Raw genomic sequence first — 14,259 nt, forward strand, 5'->3', positions numbered from 1 at the left:
CCCTCACTGCTGACCCCGGGCCAATCTCTTAATGAGTCTACACCCCACTCTTCTCTTTTGGCCGGGACGATTGCCTGGTGGAGTTTTTAACTCCCCGGGGGCAGGGCTTATGTCAGCAAGCGTCCAGGTTCCTCGAGAGAGGCTTCTCCTAGGGTCTGGAGGAGCGGAAAAGTTGGGTGGACCCCAAGGCCCCAGGCCCTCCCCGTGCACTGAACGGGGCGTTTAATGCCTGTGCATTTTTCTAATTTCAGAGCCTTTCAACAGCATTCACACAGAATACAATTTCGCAAGTCTCGATGTCCTGGAGGATTTTCCCTTGGACACCTTTTTGTAAAAATCTGCTTGGGGGTGGGGAGGAGCAATCTGAGTCCCCAAAGTCTGCAAAGCACAGCCCAGAGGCAATGAGTGAGAGCTCCGCAGACTGACCTACGCTCCCCGGGGCAAGGGGCCTGCGGCGCGAGGGCGCCGGCCGGTGCTTGGCCCACCCCGCGCCAAGGAATGCGGGCGGAGGGCGTGGGGGACAGTCTCGCCGCCCCACGAGGGGCCCTCGGGCAGCAGTCGGGGTGCGGGCGTGGGCGGCGGGGTCGCTCGCCTGGACGACTCAGAGCGCCCCCCACCCCCGGAACCCGGCAGGTGGACCGCGGGGCGCGCTCCCCCTCTCTCCCCGGCCCGGCGCCGGGACCCTCCCCCGAGCCTTTTGCGCCCCTGCGCCCCGGCCCGAGCGCGCAGGCGGCGCCCCCGTTACCTGCCCGGGGAAGTCCTAGATCGCGCGCGGCGCGGACTGCAGAAGGGCGGACTCGGCGGAGAGAGGCCACGTTCCTAGGGGAGGGGTCTCCGTCTGAGGGTCGCGGATCGCGGTGCCGGCCCGGGAAGAGCCCGCGGAAGGGAGCCGCAAGCGGGTAAAAGTTGCTTTTCGCCTCGTGCCCCCTGCCCCTGCCGCGAAGCCGGCCTCCGCAGGGTCCCGGGCCGTTGGGCGGCTGGACACACCTTCCGTCCGCGTACGCGGCGGCCCAGCGCCGGCGCTCGGGCCCCGACCCGGGGAGCAGAAGCCCGCCGGCGTGCGGCGAGGGTCCGGGGCCGAAACCGACGCAGCAGCGCGCACAGACGAATCTGAGCGGCTCCTCGCCGCCGGCGCGGGAAGCCCGCGGCCGATCAGACGCAGACTTGGGGTGTCCGTCCGCCCCGGGGGGCGCCGGGGCCCGCTTGGACGCGAGGGGTGGGGGAAGGGAGGCCGGGAGCGGCAGCGGCCGCAGAGACCCGGAGCCCCGTTTTAAAGATGGGGGCGGATTTTAAACGCAAACAGCCGGCGGAGGGGAGGGGCCGCGCGGCAGGCGGCAGGCAACTTTCCGCGCCGGAGGTGCGGCCGGAGGGGCGGCGCCGGCGGAAGCGGGAGTCGGGGGCCGAGGGGAGTCACTTTAAAGGCTTTTTCTTACCCACAATGCTTTGTGGGGACGTTGACAAGTGGATCCAAGATGGCGTAGAAAGTAATGACAGGTAAGTCCTGACTTCCCCTTTCGCTGCCGCCGGGACCGCTCCGCGAGCTGCCGGCGCCCTCCGGAGAGGCGCTGGGCTCCCCTCCGACCCCTCGGGGCCCGGCAGGGGCGGCCCCGGCGCGAGCCGGGGGCCCGGGCGGCCCGCGGCGGGGCCTGGGAAGCGGGGCTCGTCGAGGCGAGGCCCGGACGCTGGGGCTGTTTACAGCCGCCTCCCCTCCCGATCCCCTTCCCCTCCGCCGGGGGCCGCGCCGCCCTCCGCCCAGGCCTCGGAGTAGGCCTCGCGGACCCCGCCGTGGGCCCGCGGCAGGCTCGTCCGCGCCGGGCTCCCGGGAGGCTCGCGCCCCTCGGCGGGGTCGCCGCTGGGGGCGGGGAGCGCGCGGGCCTCCCACGCCCCGCTCGATTGCCCCTCTGGGATCGCACTTCTGCCCGCGTAGGGGCGGGGGCCGGGAAAAGTGGGCCGGGGGCCCCTGCGTCCCCAGCCGGGGGCTGTTTCCTGAGCTTCACTTTCTTACCCCCCCTTTCTCCGCCCCCTCCTCGGAAATTCTCATTGGCCCCCGAGCACATCAACAAAAATAAAAACAGACGATCCTTTCCGGAGATTGCTCTAAGACTCCCCTTTTCTAGAGCTAAAGGACTGCAGTTTCATCTAAGGAACTTTGATTCCTCTCTCCCCAAATTATTTGAGCTTTCTGCACCCTCTCCTTTGCTGAGGATCCTCCAGCCCGGTTTGGAAATCAGGGTTTTAGGATTCTTCTTGAATTGAGATCCTCAGGTTTTGTTTGAAATTCAGAATTGTTGTTCCTTCACCCTCGCCACTTACACTTTTCAGGCAAATCATTAATATAATAATGTATAACTCCAGACATAGTGGATTTCTAGAGTTGGGTGTGGGGGAGGGGGTTGGGGAGTAGAGTTGTCCTGGCTCGCTTGTTCTGAATTTTGCACTTCCTTAAACTCATATGAAAGGATTTCGTCCCCTTCGTCTCTTCTTTTTAATTCTTTTTGAAAGTCCAGTCTGTAAGAGATGACTTTTTTATGTTTTGGATTTTAAGAGCGTTTTATAATTTATTCTTTTATCACACAGAGAGGAAATGTTTTTATTTTAAAGTAAAACAGACTCATTAACAACGCTGCATACTGTACCATTTTGGTAGCTTTTTCCATTTGAAATTTAGGTGCCTTTTCACTTCACGTTGATAGAACGTTTGCTACTACTGATCTTGTCTCTTATTGGTGTTGTATAGACACATTTTACTTTTCTGTTTGCCTCAGGAATTGGATGGAGTAATTGATCACTAAAGAACTACAGTGCTGGTGAGATGTGTAAGGTGAGACTGCAGTTAAAAATGATTTACCTTTTTTCCTTCTTTATTTTAATCAAGTCATAAGGGTAAGACTGAAGCTAAGTAATTGGATGGGACTATCTTTATTTCCAAATGAGTCCCTCTGTCAGATGGGTATAGAGGCTGAGCTGGATTCGGAAAAGAAGACTGTGTCAAGTGTACAGACTTTTCAGGGACTCCAGCACACACAACGGTAGTGGAGCTTATCCAGAGCCAAATGTTATTTGGAGCCATCCTTGATGAGTGTCTTTTCCAGGGGTAATTATAGTTTGCCTATTTAAATTTCCTTGTGTAACTTTAATTGAATGTCTTAATTTTATCTGTGTCGTGGTGTTTATCACTTGCTGTACATCGAGTGTCAGTGATTGTGTATGTGGATTTTGTGTGTCTTGTGTCAAGTACACCCTTTCCATTGGAAAGAATTATTTTAGGCAAATCCTGCTTTTATTTTCTGAAAAATGGAATAATGCTGGTCTTTCTCGTAATTATTTTGAATTATAATAGTGTTGAGTTTTGGTTAACTTATTATGGAGAAGACTGGCTTTTCATTGTTTTCTGGTCACATGTAATATGTGAAGTCAGAGTGTTGCTTTACTTAAGCCAACTTGTGAGGCTTTGGATTTACAGAACAGCGCTGATACATGTCAATAACAGTACTGGGGAAAAGGAGAGTGGTTTGCTAATTTTACATTCTTCACAAGCAGTTTTCTCAACTTGAAAAAAATATCTTTTTTAAAAAAATTTTAGGCATTGTAGATGTACTATACAGTGTGTGTAAGTGTGTGTGTCTATAAAAATACTTTACTATGGTTTATTGAGAACATGTAAGTTTTGGTAGATTGGTTACTGCAGTTTTTTTTTTCCTTTAATACATCTGGATAGCCTTTGTATTTTGAAATCCTCTCTATCACATGTGTAGAAGAATAAGCTGTGCTTTATTTTTTTCGAGATTGAGGCATACAATTGACATTTTTGCCTTAAAAAAAAAAAAAAAACTTGGGAGAGGAAGGTGGACATAAACTAAGATCCTTTTCTAAATGCACATACCACATTTGGTTGTGTTTTGAAACTCAGTAGTGTTTGTGTGTATCACGTATATTTTTTATTTTTATTCTTAGAGCAAATATGGATTTAAAAATTTATTTTCAGCTGACTGATGGAGGCATATTCATGGCTTAGATCTCCCAATGTGTACCTTTCTTTGTTTTTTTTAATTTACATATTACTTTGTGGAAAGAATCACCTAATCTACTTTTTGGCCTATGGAGATGTTTGTTTATAATCCAAAAGGGAATATTTAGAAATAGGTAATCTTATATGGCTAGTGTTGTTTGGCCTGAACTGTGTTAAGAAATTTTCCACAAAGACGTTTTCCACAATTTTCACACCTGTAGATCCTGTGAAGTGTTAATATTCACTTCAAAGTGAAGCTGGTATTTGGCCACCAAGCAGGTTTTTACACAAAGCATTCTCAAATGGGAAGTGCCATAGTGTAGAAGTTTGGGTGAAGTGAGAGTCTGTGTCTTTGACATGAATAAAGACACAGCTTTTTCAGTCTGTCCTTTTGGCTGGGGAGTAGGACACTATTTCAGGGAAGGCTGTAGTTCTGGGGAGTCAGTAAGTACCTCTCTATCAGCTGGTACACTTGGATTTTGCGATTATTACCAAGAAGTTTCATTTCTGATACCATAAATACTCAGACTGGATTGTTTCAAAGTCTGTACACAATGTATGGACAGTCCAGTGTTTTACTGGAAAAGGGAGTGATGCCAAAATAACAGTAGAAATCATTCCTACTTGCAAAGTGCCTTGTGGAATTTAAGAATATAGAGCATACTCACGAAAGGCTAAGAATTTTGAGGAGGGCCCTACAAATAGGTAGACCAGACCTTACACATGCAGTTTTGTTCTCTGTTTAAGAAGCAGGCACGGCATTGATATCAAATGCAAATAAGCCTCTCATTATCTGTCCGACTCTATTTTTAAGACTCCAGATACATGCCCAGCACAAGAAATAAGGTCCTTTGCCTGTTGTTTTAAATGCATAGAAAATTTGGGGCCAAGTTTATCAACTTGGCAAACAAGAGAGGCAGAGGAGCTACTTAAAAATTATAAACAGATTGTTATGGTTGTTTATTTCCATCAACTTAGATAAGTGTACATGCAAATATTTGATTTCCGAGTAATATTTTGAAATGTTTTCTAGGAGGGAGCTATGATATGTGTGGAGAGCGTGGCTCCTCCAGCTTACGTTCATTTAAGTTACTGGCTGTAGTCAGGGTGATTTCTATAACGCTGGCTAGGAGCAGCATAAAACTTAGTGGTCTGTCACCTCTGAGGTGGCTGGGATAATACCTCTGAGTTAACCTGAATTTAACAGAGTTAATATTCTTCTTTCAGTAATAAATAGTAGATGTAACATGAAGATTTTTAATTTCTATATATATGTATACATATGTGTGCATATGTCTTATTTTTTTTTTAAAGCTACCACTTGTCTAAAGCACATTGAAAGCTTTCAACATACTACTAAACAATCACACTAACTGGTTTGCTCATGTAAGTGGTACTGGGTCAGTTTCTCCAAGAGCAGGAAGTTATCTGGTAAAACCAGAGTTGGTGTGTTCAACTTGTTTTGACCCCAGAAACCCCTGATTCATCATTAGGTTCTTCAACGAATGCATGGCATATTTTTTGACTGAACCATTCTGAAGTGTGAATGTTTGTGATTTTTGTCATTTCTATGTCATATTTTAGGTGTTCTCTGCACATCTGAATTTGCCTTTTTGCTTTCTTCTGTGGATCTTCTTGTATGAAAATGTTCCCGTGAGGCGAGCTTCCTATCAGTGAGCAATATGTATAAATAATATAGGTTTACAAAATTACTTATTTTTATGTAAAACTGATGCATGCCATGGTAAACAAACCTGAGCCATGCTTAAGTGTATAAAGTAAAAAAGATGAAGAAAAAAGCCTCTTCTCCTTCCTCCACCTGCGGTCCTGCTCCCCTGATCTGAGGCAGAAACAGTTGGTGTCATCGGCTTCTGGAGGAGCCCTTTGCTGAGGCGCCCTGGCAGCTGGAGGGTGGGGAAGGCATGGCCACTGAGCTCGCTTACATGCTGTGCAGGGACAAGTCCGCCCTTGTTTCCTGTGATGTTAAGTAATATTGATAATCTTAAACTTCCATCACTGTAAGATAACTGTCACTGAATTGTTAGTCAAGCACTGAAACTGTTAATTGCATTGTCAGGTTGGTACAGTTTTGATTTGTTGATCTTCTAAGAAAATAAATATTTGGAAACTGAATTCATGTAGCCTTAGGGCTGGGAGTAATGTTGGTAAATTAGCATCTGTGGAATTGTATGGTGAGACGCACAGTATATTTACTATAGACTTGTTATAACTCATTATCTTTCCTTTAGTTTTCAGAACAATTTCAAGATAGTTGTTATTTCCGCTTTGCAGAGGAAATTTAGGCTAAATGTGAATTTACTCACGTAAAGTCACAAGACTATTAAGTAGCGGTGCTGGCGTTGTGCCTTGGAAGGGGCGTGCTCTTTCCATGTAATGGGCTCTGCTGTTTGTGTCTAGTCTCTCTTATTTTCTGCGTGAGGAAATTGAGGCCTGGAGGAGGCAAGTGACTTGCCCAAGGTCACACAGCTAATCAGTAGCAACATTCAACCAAGCTTTTATCTCTGGACCCTTATCTCAGGACTCTTGGTCCTGGCTGGTTATGCTACATTTTACTGAAATACTATGGACCAAAAGACCATCATCTGTGACTACTGGATACAAATGCTTCAGAACTGATACGTCAGCAATCCTGTTTTCTACTCTGTATTAAAAGATTCCTTCTCTCTCTTTCAGAAATTATAAAGAGCTCTGATGGGCTATTTGGGTAATACCCAGTGCAGTGAACTGCAGGTGAGTAAGGCTTGGGAGAACCTTGCTTAGAAAGAAAGAACTTGATGGTGCGTGAGAAGAGTCTTAAACTAGAGGAGTGTCTGCTCAGGAGGAGCGAGGTGGGCCAGCGTGGAGAGAGCAGGGCTCTGGCGCCGCAGTTGGACCTGGAGCTTCGGGTACTGATGGGATGATGGTGAACAGACCCCCTGGCTCTTCGTCAGTGTGTTTGAAGAGAAGTGAGGATAGGTTAATCTTACACTTCTGTTTTGAATGAGTAACCGCACAGGCGTTCAACCTATCTGCATAAGATTGGATCTTAAGAGGTCCTTCAGGTTTCATGTCAACATTCTTGAGTGGTGGTCACCCTGTGCTCTGATTAACTGGTTAAGTATTAAATTGTTTGTTTTTCCTGTTATCTGCTGTGTGCGTGCGTGTTGTCATGAGTGACTGTACATGTCTGCATTTTTGAGGATCTAGGTACTGAGAACAGATCAGTGGAACGCAGGTTCAACTTTTTTTCTAATGGTTGTGTTCCCTCCATACAATGGTGGTTTTAGTCTTTCAGATTACTTATTTTTTGCTGAAATGCCCTAAGAAAGACAATTTAGTCTTGAGTATTATTTCACAGTAATTAGTATTCTTAGTCTGTTATAGTATCTTGGCCATTCAGTAGTAAACTTAGAAAATGATTGTACTACAGAAAAACAATTAGAAGACTGCTTTAGTATTGTCCTTCTGGGATATCAGTGCTAAAAGTAGTTTTTGATGTATTTTCAATGCTAGCTGCAGAGACTTTAATGTGATAATGCTATATATTTTTAAGGTTTGTAATTAAACTCTGGCTTGGCTGCTTGCTGATGGCTAACGTGAAACATAGTTGTAAGGTTCTTTGTTTCTTGAGTTGCGGTAGTTTTGCACGATTCATTGTCCACAGGTTCCTGGGGATGATCAGAAGACTAGTTGAGCTAGTTTGTTAGTCCTTGGAAAGCTGGAGTCTGGGTTGTTGTTGTGATAAAACAAGTACATGAGGGCTCTCAGTTAAGGCCAAAATGAGTAGATGAGAGGCACGGACCTCTTCTTGAGACCGTGTCAAATTTATACCCTGGAACCCCTCATTTCCTCAGTATGGTAAAATTTTGTCTTATATTATGAAGTAATTTAAGAATTAATATTAAGTAAATTGTTAAATATTTGAGTTACCACCCTCAAACAGTTGATTTTCCTTTTGGCATTCCATTAAAATATATATATATATTTAGTGTACTCATTTGTAATTATGCTGCACATGGTTTGTATTTTTCCCGTAGACTAGGTGATGGAACGTTTCCATATTATAGGTGTCACAGTTTTAATTTACATGATTACTCTGAGAGGCTGCGAACAAGGCATGCTGTCACTAATTTATGTTAATCTTTTTATGTTAGGTATTTGTCTTGCTCGCTGATTTTCAGTTAATACTTTACATTGTTGTAGATATTGTATTTTTTTCTAGCTAATTATATCTTTAGGATAAATTTCAGAATGTATTGTTGTGTTAAATGATATGAATGATTTTATGGCTTTTGATACTGGGTTGGCGATAAAGTTCGTTCTGGATGTTGTGGAAAAACCCAAGCAAACGTTTAGGCCAACCTAGTATATATCGTGGTACTGTTTTTCAAGAGTGTTATACCAGTTTGTACAATTACAAGATACACAGATTTACCTCTTTCACCAAAACTGGATAGAAATACATTTCTTCTTTATAAGCCCTTCCTTGTTTCATAGTGTAAAGTGGCACTCGCACGTCTTAGTTCTATACTGTTGAATTTTTCTCTTTGAGTCTCTTCATGGTGAATTGTTTGTTCATATCCTTGGCAGTTTTAATCAATAAACTGTTGATGTGGGGCTTTGGTTGGTAAGGCAAATAGAACCAGCTAATAAACAGGTAGTCGTTAAAAACATGATCGGAACAAGTTCAGCGAGAATATTTAAAGAGAGCCCGGCCTGGATGGTGAGTTTTCTTGAGAGGAGTGGTGAAGGGGAACAGGTGAGTTATTTCAAGGTTCCGGTGCTCAGTTACCCTGAGGTGCCCGCTGTGCACCACGCAAGGCCCGCGAGGGTATCAGGGCGCATCCGGGTGGGGAGCAGGCTGCTCAGGACCTGACCAGCCGGGGCGCTGGCTGCTGAAGGCGCTCTGGAGGGCCGAGGGGGGAGCGCTTTCCGAGCCTCGAGTGCTCGTGGGGGCGAGCCGCTGTGCTTCCGCAGCTCAGTTCAGAGGGACGCAAAGATGAACAAAGCATCGTTTCCTCTGACAAGGAACGAATCCCCTAGTGGAGAGAGTTAGGGACACCAGAAAGAACTAACAGGAATTTGAAGGGTGCCGTGAGAGGGGTTCAGTGGAGGGGTGACACCGCCCCCTTGGGGCTATCGGGGCGCACGTCAGCTGCACCCGCGGGAACACGCGAGGCCGTGGAAAGAGGAGGGCATTCGGCGGGACGGACTGCCTGAGCAGCGGCGGAGCCATGGGGCCGGAAGTGAGGCCGCGTCCGGAAACCGCGTTATCCCGGTTTCCTGGACTCTGGTTACCTGAAGGCGAATGTGGAAAGTGAGGCTATTGAGAGGTCGTGACTGGGTTTAAGAGAATGAACGTGAGGGATTGGCAGTGGGGCTTTTCGTTGGGTCCATGGTGATAGCCCAAGGCAGGGGTGACTGCCTGAACTGGTGTCCCTGAGAATGAAAAGAGGTGATGGAGTCAAGAGATATCTTGGAGGTGAAGCAGAGAGATGTGCTGATTAGGTAGGAGGGAAGGGAACCATCAGTTCTGTCTCTCAAGTCGGAGATGACGCTGAGGTTTTTATGGCTGGATAGCTGGAAGACATCAGGAATATGGAAGAATGGGTCTTAAGGGTTCAGAATAGAGAAAAGACAAGCTGCATTTTGTGTGTTGAGTTTAAGGAGCTAGTAGGAAGCCGAAATGAGTATTTTAACCCTGGAAGGAACAGATGAGTTTAGGGCCCAGAGGAGTTAAAGGAATCAGTGAGGTCTCATAGTTAAATAAAGCAGAGTGAAGAATGAAGCGTCCTGATTCCCACTCTAGCTTTCTCTTCACTGCCTCATAAGAGAAGGTTCTCTGCTGTGCTATGCTCAGTAGAAAGTTAGAAGTGGTAGAGTTTATGTTGGGAGTAAAGAGGTTATTTTTATTTACTTTTTTTTTTTTTTTACTATGGAAAATTTCAGACACACGGAAGTAGGGTACAGTCAGTCTCACTGTACCTGTCAATCCAGCGTCAGTAGCTGTTGCTCTTGTTTCATCTGTTTGCATCAGTTGTACCGAAGCAGGTGGGATACAGTGTCTTGGTGCACTCGGACTGTGCGCTTTGCAGGCAGGGGAGCTGAGCAGTTTAGCAGGGTGTGTGCTGAGCTTTCTGGGTGGGGGTCTGTAGTGAACAGAAGTGGGATTCATTGCCAGAATTCCTGGGGCAAATCACTTACATCTTCTGAGTTTTACTTTCTCTGTGAGATGGAGATAGTAATGCCAGCTTCACAGAATCACTTGAGATGAGGTATATAAAAACCATCTGTGAACTTTGAGGCTCAAGTGTGATACAGATTTAGTTGTCCATAATAACAAAAAGGTAGTGCTGTTCCTTTGGGCTTCTATGTTGCTGGCATGAAATTTATATTATTAAATACATTTTTATTCAACAAATACTTATGTGAAGCACCTGAGGCTTCAACAGTGAACAAAACAGACAAACTTGCAGCTCTCCTGGAGCTCATGCTCTAGGTCTGGAGGATAACAGGAAGCTCATACCTCAGTAGTGCTTAGTGTGGAGCAGACGCCGTTCTAAGTGCTTTCATATTTCACTCTGTTTTATTCTTGCAGCAACTGTGAGGTGTAGACTGTTATTATTCCCATTTTGCAGATTTGGAGATGGAAGCAGATTTTTAGGCAGATAGCCTCAGGTCACAGTGCCATGATTCAAATGCTGGCAGATCTGGCTTCAAGCCTTTACTCTTACCCCCATTTTAGAACTCTTCAGCTCATTCACGGCGTACTAGTGTTTGATACAAATAAAAAAGGTAGGCCCAGATTCTAATTGAAATGAAAACACAAACACAGATGAAAAAAATGGCAGTACATAGTTCTCTGTGGATGGGGGTATATGAGTATTCTTACATAGGGAAGTAGTTTTCTCCCTGACTTTTTATAGGCTGCACCAGCTTTCTTGGATTCTTTAGATACAGATGGCCAAGCCAGTGGAAGGAAGTCATTTTTCTGCTGGTACTTGGGGAGAATCTCTTCTTGAATGAATCTCCTTGTTTACAGTTCTTCTTCCTTTTTTCTCTTACTCCTCTCTCTTTCCTTATCTTGAGGAAATTCCCTTCTCTGACTTGCCTGTTCTCTGACCCTCCTTTTCCTCACAGTCTCCCTTCCCAGTCTCCTCAGCTGCCCACGTTCTGAAGGATTTCCTGCCTTCTGCCTTTGCCTTCTCCTCCCTAGTCTGCCTGTCAGCCGTCCTGGGCCTTGCCCTCTGTTTGGACTTTCCTAAGTTTGTTCAGTGGGACTAATATCAGGACCTGTTTCCTGTCTCTGGCCATGGCTCTGCCAGCTCTCAGTCCTCCTCTGTGGGCAGGGGAGGTTGGGAAATGGGCAGTGCGCATTCCTTCAGTTTGCATCAGGATTAGGACATGGGCCTCACTGCTTTTAAGGAGGGTAGGAGGGTATTATGACTTATATACTTGAGGTTTTTGTTTTTTTTTTAATTCTGGTAAAATATACGAAACATAACATTTATTTTAGACCATTTTAGCGTGCAGTTCAGTGGCATTAAGTGCTTTCACCTTGTTGCGCAACCGTCACCACCATCCATTCCATCTCAGAACTTTGTCATCATCCTAACTTGAAGTTCTCTACTCATTAAACACTAACTCTCCATTCCTCGCTGCCTCCTGGCAGCCATCATTCTGCTTTCTGTCTCTGTGATGAACAAGGCCCATTCGTACCATAGGTGTCTCCTGTAAGTGCACTTATATAGTGTGTGTCTTCTTGTGACTGGCTTATTTCCTTCGTGCGTCTTCAGGGTTCATCCGTGTTGTAGCATGTGGCAGGACTTCCTTACTTTTTAAGACTAAGTAATACTATTGTATTACTTGCTTCCCAGGTGGCACTCGTGGTAAAGAACCCACCTGCCAATGCAGGAGACCTAAGAGATGTGGGTTCGATGGGTTTCCTTGGGTTGGAAAGATCCCTTGGAAGAAGACATGGCAGCCTACACTCCGGTATTCTTGCCTGGAGAATCCCATGGACAAAGGAGCCTTGGGGGCTGTGGTCCATAGGGTTGCATAGAGTCGGACACGACTGAAGTGACTTAGCATGCACACATGCAATACTATTGTATGTAAATACATTTTAAAGAATCCATCCAACTTTTGATAGACACTTGGGTTGCTTCCACCTTTTGGCTTATTGTGAATAATGCTGCTGTGAACATGGGTATATACATATCGTTCAAATCCCTACTTTCAGTTCTTTGGGAAATACCCAGAAGTGGAATTGGTAATTCTGTGTTTAATGTTTTGAGGAACCCCCTTACTATTTTCTATAGCAGTAACACCATTTTATGTCCACCAGCAGTGTACAAGTGTTCTAACTTCTCCACTTGCTTGTCAGCACTTGCTTTCTGTTTTTTTGATAGTAGCGTTTCTAATGGATGTGAAATGATAACGTGTTCTTGTTTTAAAGGTATTTTATGTAGAATTATGGGCTTCCCTCATGGCTCAGTGGTAAAAGACTCCCCCTGCCAATGCAGGAGACAAAAGAGACACGGGTTCAGTCCCTGGGGATCCCCTGGAGTAGGAAATGGCACCCCACTCCAGTATTCTTGCCTGAGAAATCCCATGGCCAGGGGAGCCTGGCAGGCTGCAGTCCATGGGATTGCAAAGAGTTGAACACAAGAGTTTAGACTGAGCAACTAATCAATAGCAACATGTAGAATTACAGAATTTCAGGACTAGAAATGGTGTTAAAGATTTCTAATTCAGTTAGCTGTAGACAAGAAAGAATGTTCTCCTGTGTCTTAGCATTTCCACCTCTTTCCCATTTGAGAAAGGCATTTTGGGCAGCTGGGTCTATACTGGATCTTAGGGTCAAAATGAACTATGTCTGACCCAAGGTTCATGAAATACAGCTTTGTAAGAGATCTGCTCTTCTGTTCAGCCAGTGACTATTTCTTAGGCTTCTTTACAGTTTCCAACTGTGTCTTCTGAGTTATTTCATCATTTTTCCAGCTTCTTTAAGGGATAAGGTAATGGTATTCAAATAAACAGATTTATTTTTAAAAAAACTAGGTAAGTTAGAAATTAATGAGCCCAAGATCAATATAAACTGCTCCGATGATAAAAAGACTATATTCAATATTAATTGGAAGGAAATGTAAATATTATTCCTGGGTGCTAGCTATAATTTCTTAGTATGTAAAATAAGCCATCCCTTTTCAATCTTTTTTTTTTTTTTTTGGAAAAGATGAATTAAAGTATAAAATACAGTATATTTTATATTTATGAGAAAATTATAACTTCTAGCCTAGTTTGGGTTTTGGATCATTTTTTTAAGTTAAAGAAAATTTAGTTTAATTTATATTATGACAGTCTTTAGGCCAGAGAGCGAAGTTATAAGAATAGTATAATCAATACCCAATTCTTTGCCTTATATCAAGATTTGCTTTCTCTGTTTCTCTGTCGAATAGAATTTTTTTCTTCTGAGCCAGCTGAAGGTAAGTGGCAGACATCTTAGATGGCATTTCATTCACATTTCAACAGGTGTCTCCTAAGAAGGAGGGCATTTTTCTTTATAGATATAATACCATTATCACACCTAAGAAAATAATTCAGTAATACTAATGGTTATACTGCCAGATATCAAGCCCATATATAATTTTTCCCATTTTCCCCAAATGTATTTCTTTATTTTTATCTCTTTAATTTCTTTTGATCTAGAATAGTTATCTTCTTCCTTTTTTTGTTTTTCCAATAATTAAGCATTGAAAGTGAAAGTCGTTTAGTTGTGTCAGAGTCTTTGTGACCCCATGGACTGTATGCTGCTGCTGCTGCTAAGTCACCTCAGTTGTGTCCGACTCTGTGCAACCCCATAGAGAGCAGCCCACTAGGCTCCTCTGTCCCTGGGATTCTCCAGGCAAGAACACTGGAGTGGGTTGCCATTTCCTTTTCCAATGCGTGAAAGTGAATAGTCCATGGAATTCTCCAGGCCAGAATACTGGAGTGGGTAGCCATTCCCTTCTCCAGGGGATCTTCTCAACCTAGGGATCGAACCCAGGTCTCCTGCATTGTGGGCAGATTCTTTACCAGCTGAGCCACAAGGGAAGTCCAAGAATACTGGAGTGGGTAGCCTATCCCTTCTCCAGTGGATCTTCCCGACCCAGGAATTGAACCAGGGTCTCCTGCATTGCAGGCAGGATTCTTTACCAGCTGAGCTATTGGGGAATTAAGCATGTTGCTTGTTAAAAAATTAGAAAATG

At 44.9% G+C, this 14,259-nt stretch overlaps 1 protein-coding gene across 7 annotated transcripts in view; it reads left to right on the forward strand.

Moving 5' to 3' along the window:
• Positions 1-1,229: 1,229 nt before the first annotated feature.
• Positions 1,230-14,259, forward strand: part of HELZ (helicase with zinc finger) — a 151,135-nt gene continuing 138,105 nt past the window's right edge. For 2 of the 7 annotated variants that reach the window (XM_006046258.4, XM_006046262.4), the window contains exons 1-3: positions 1,231-1,494; positions 2,766-2,821; positions 6,704-6,760. The gene's annotated coding sequence lies outside the window, so the exon portion shown is untranslated. Of the gene's footprint in view, positions 1,495-2,765; positions 2,822-5,593; positions 5,683-6,703; positions 6,761-14,259 lie in introns of all 7 variants that reach the window. The other 5 variants (XM_025279311.3, XM_025279314.3, XM_006046260.4 and 2 more) reach the window with 5 other exon arrangements.

Source organism: Bubalus bubalis, chromosome 3 (genome assembly GCF_019923935.1).
Source record: "Bubalus bubalis isolate 160015118507 breed Murrah chromosome 3, NDDB_SH_1, whole genome shotgun sequence".
NCBI classification, from domain to species: Eukaryota; Metazoa; Chordata; class Mammalia; order Artiodactyla; family Bovidae; genus Bubalus; species Bubalus bubalis.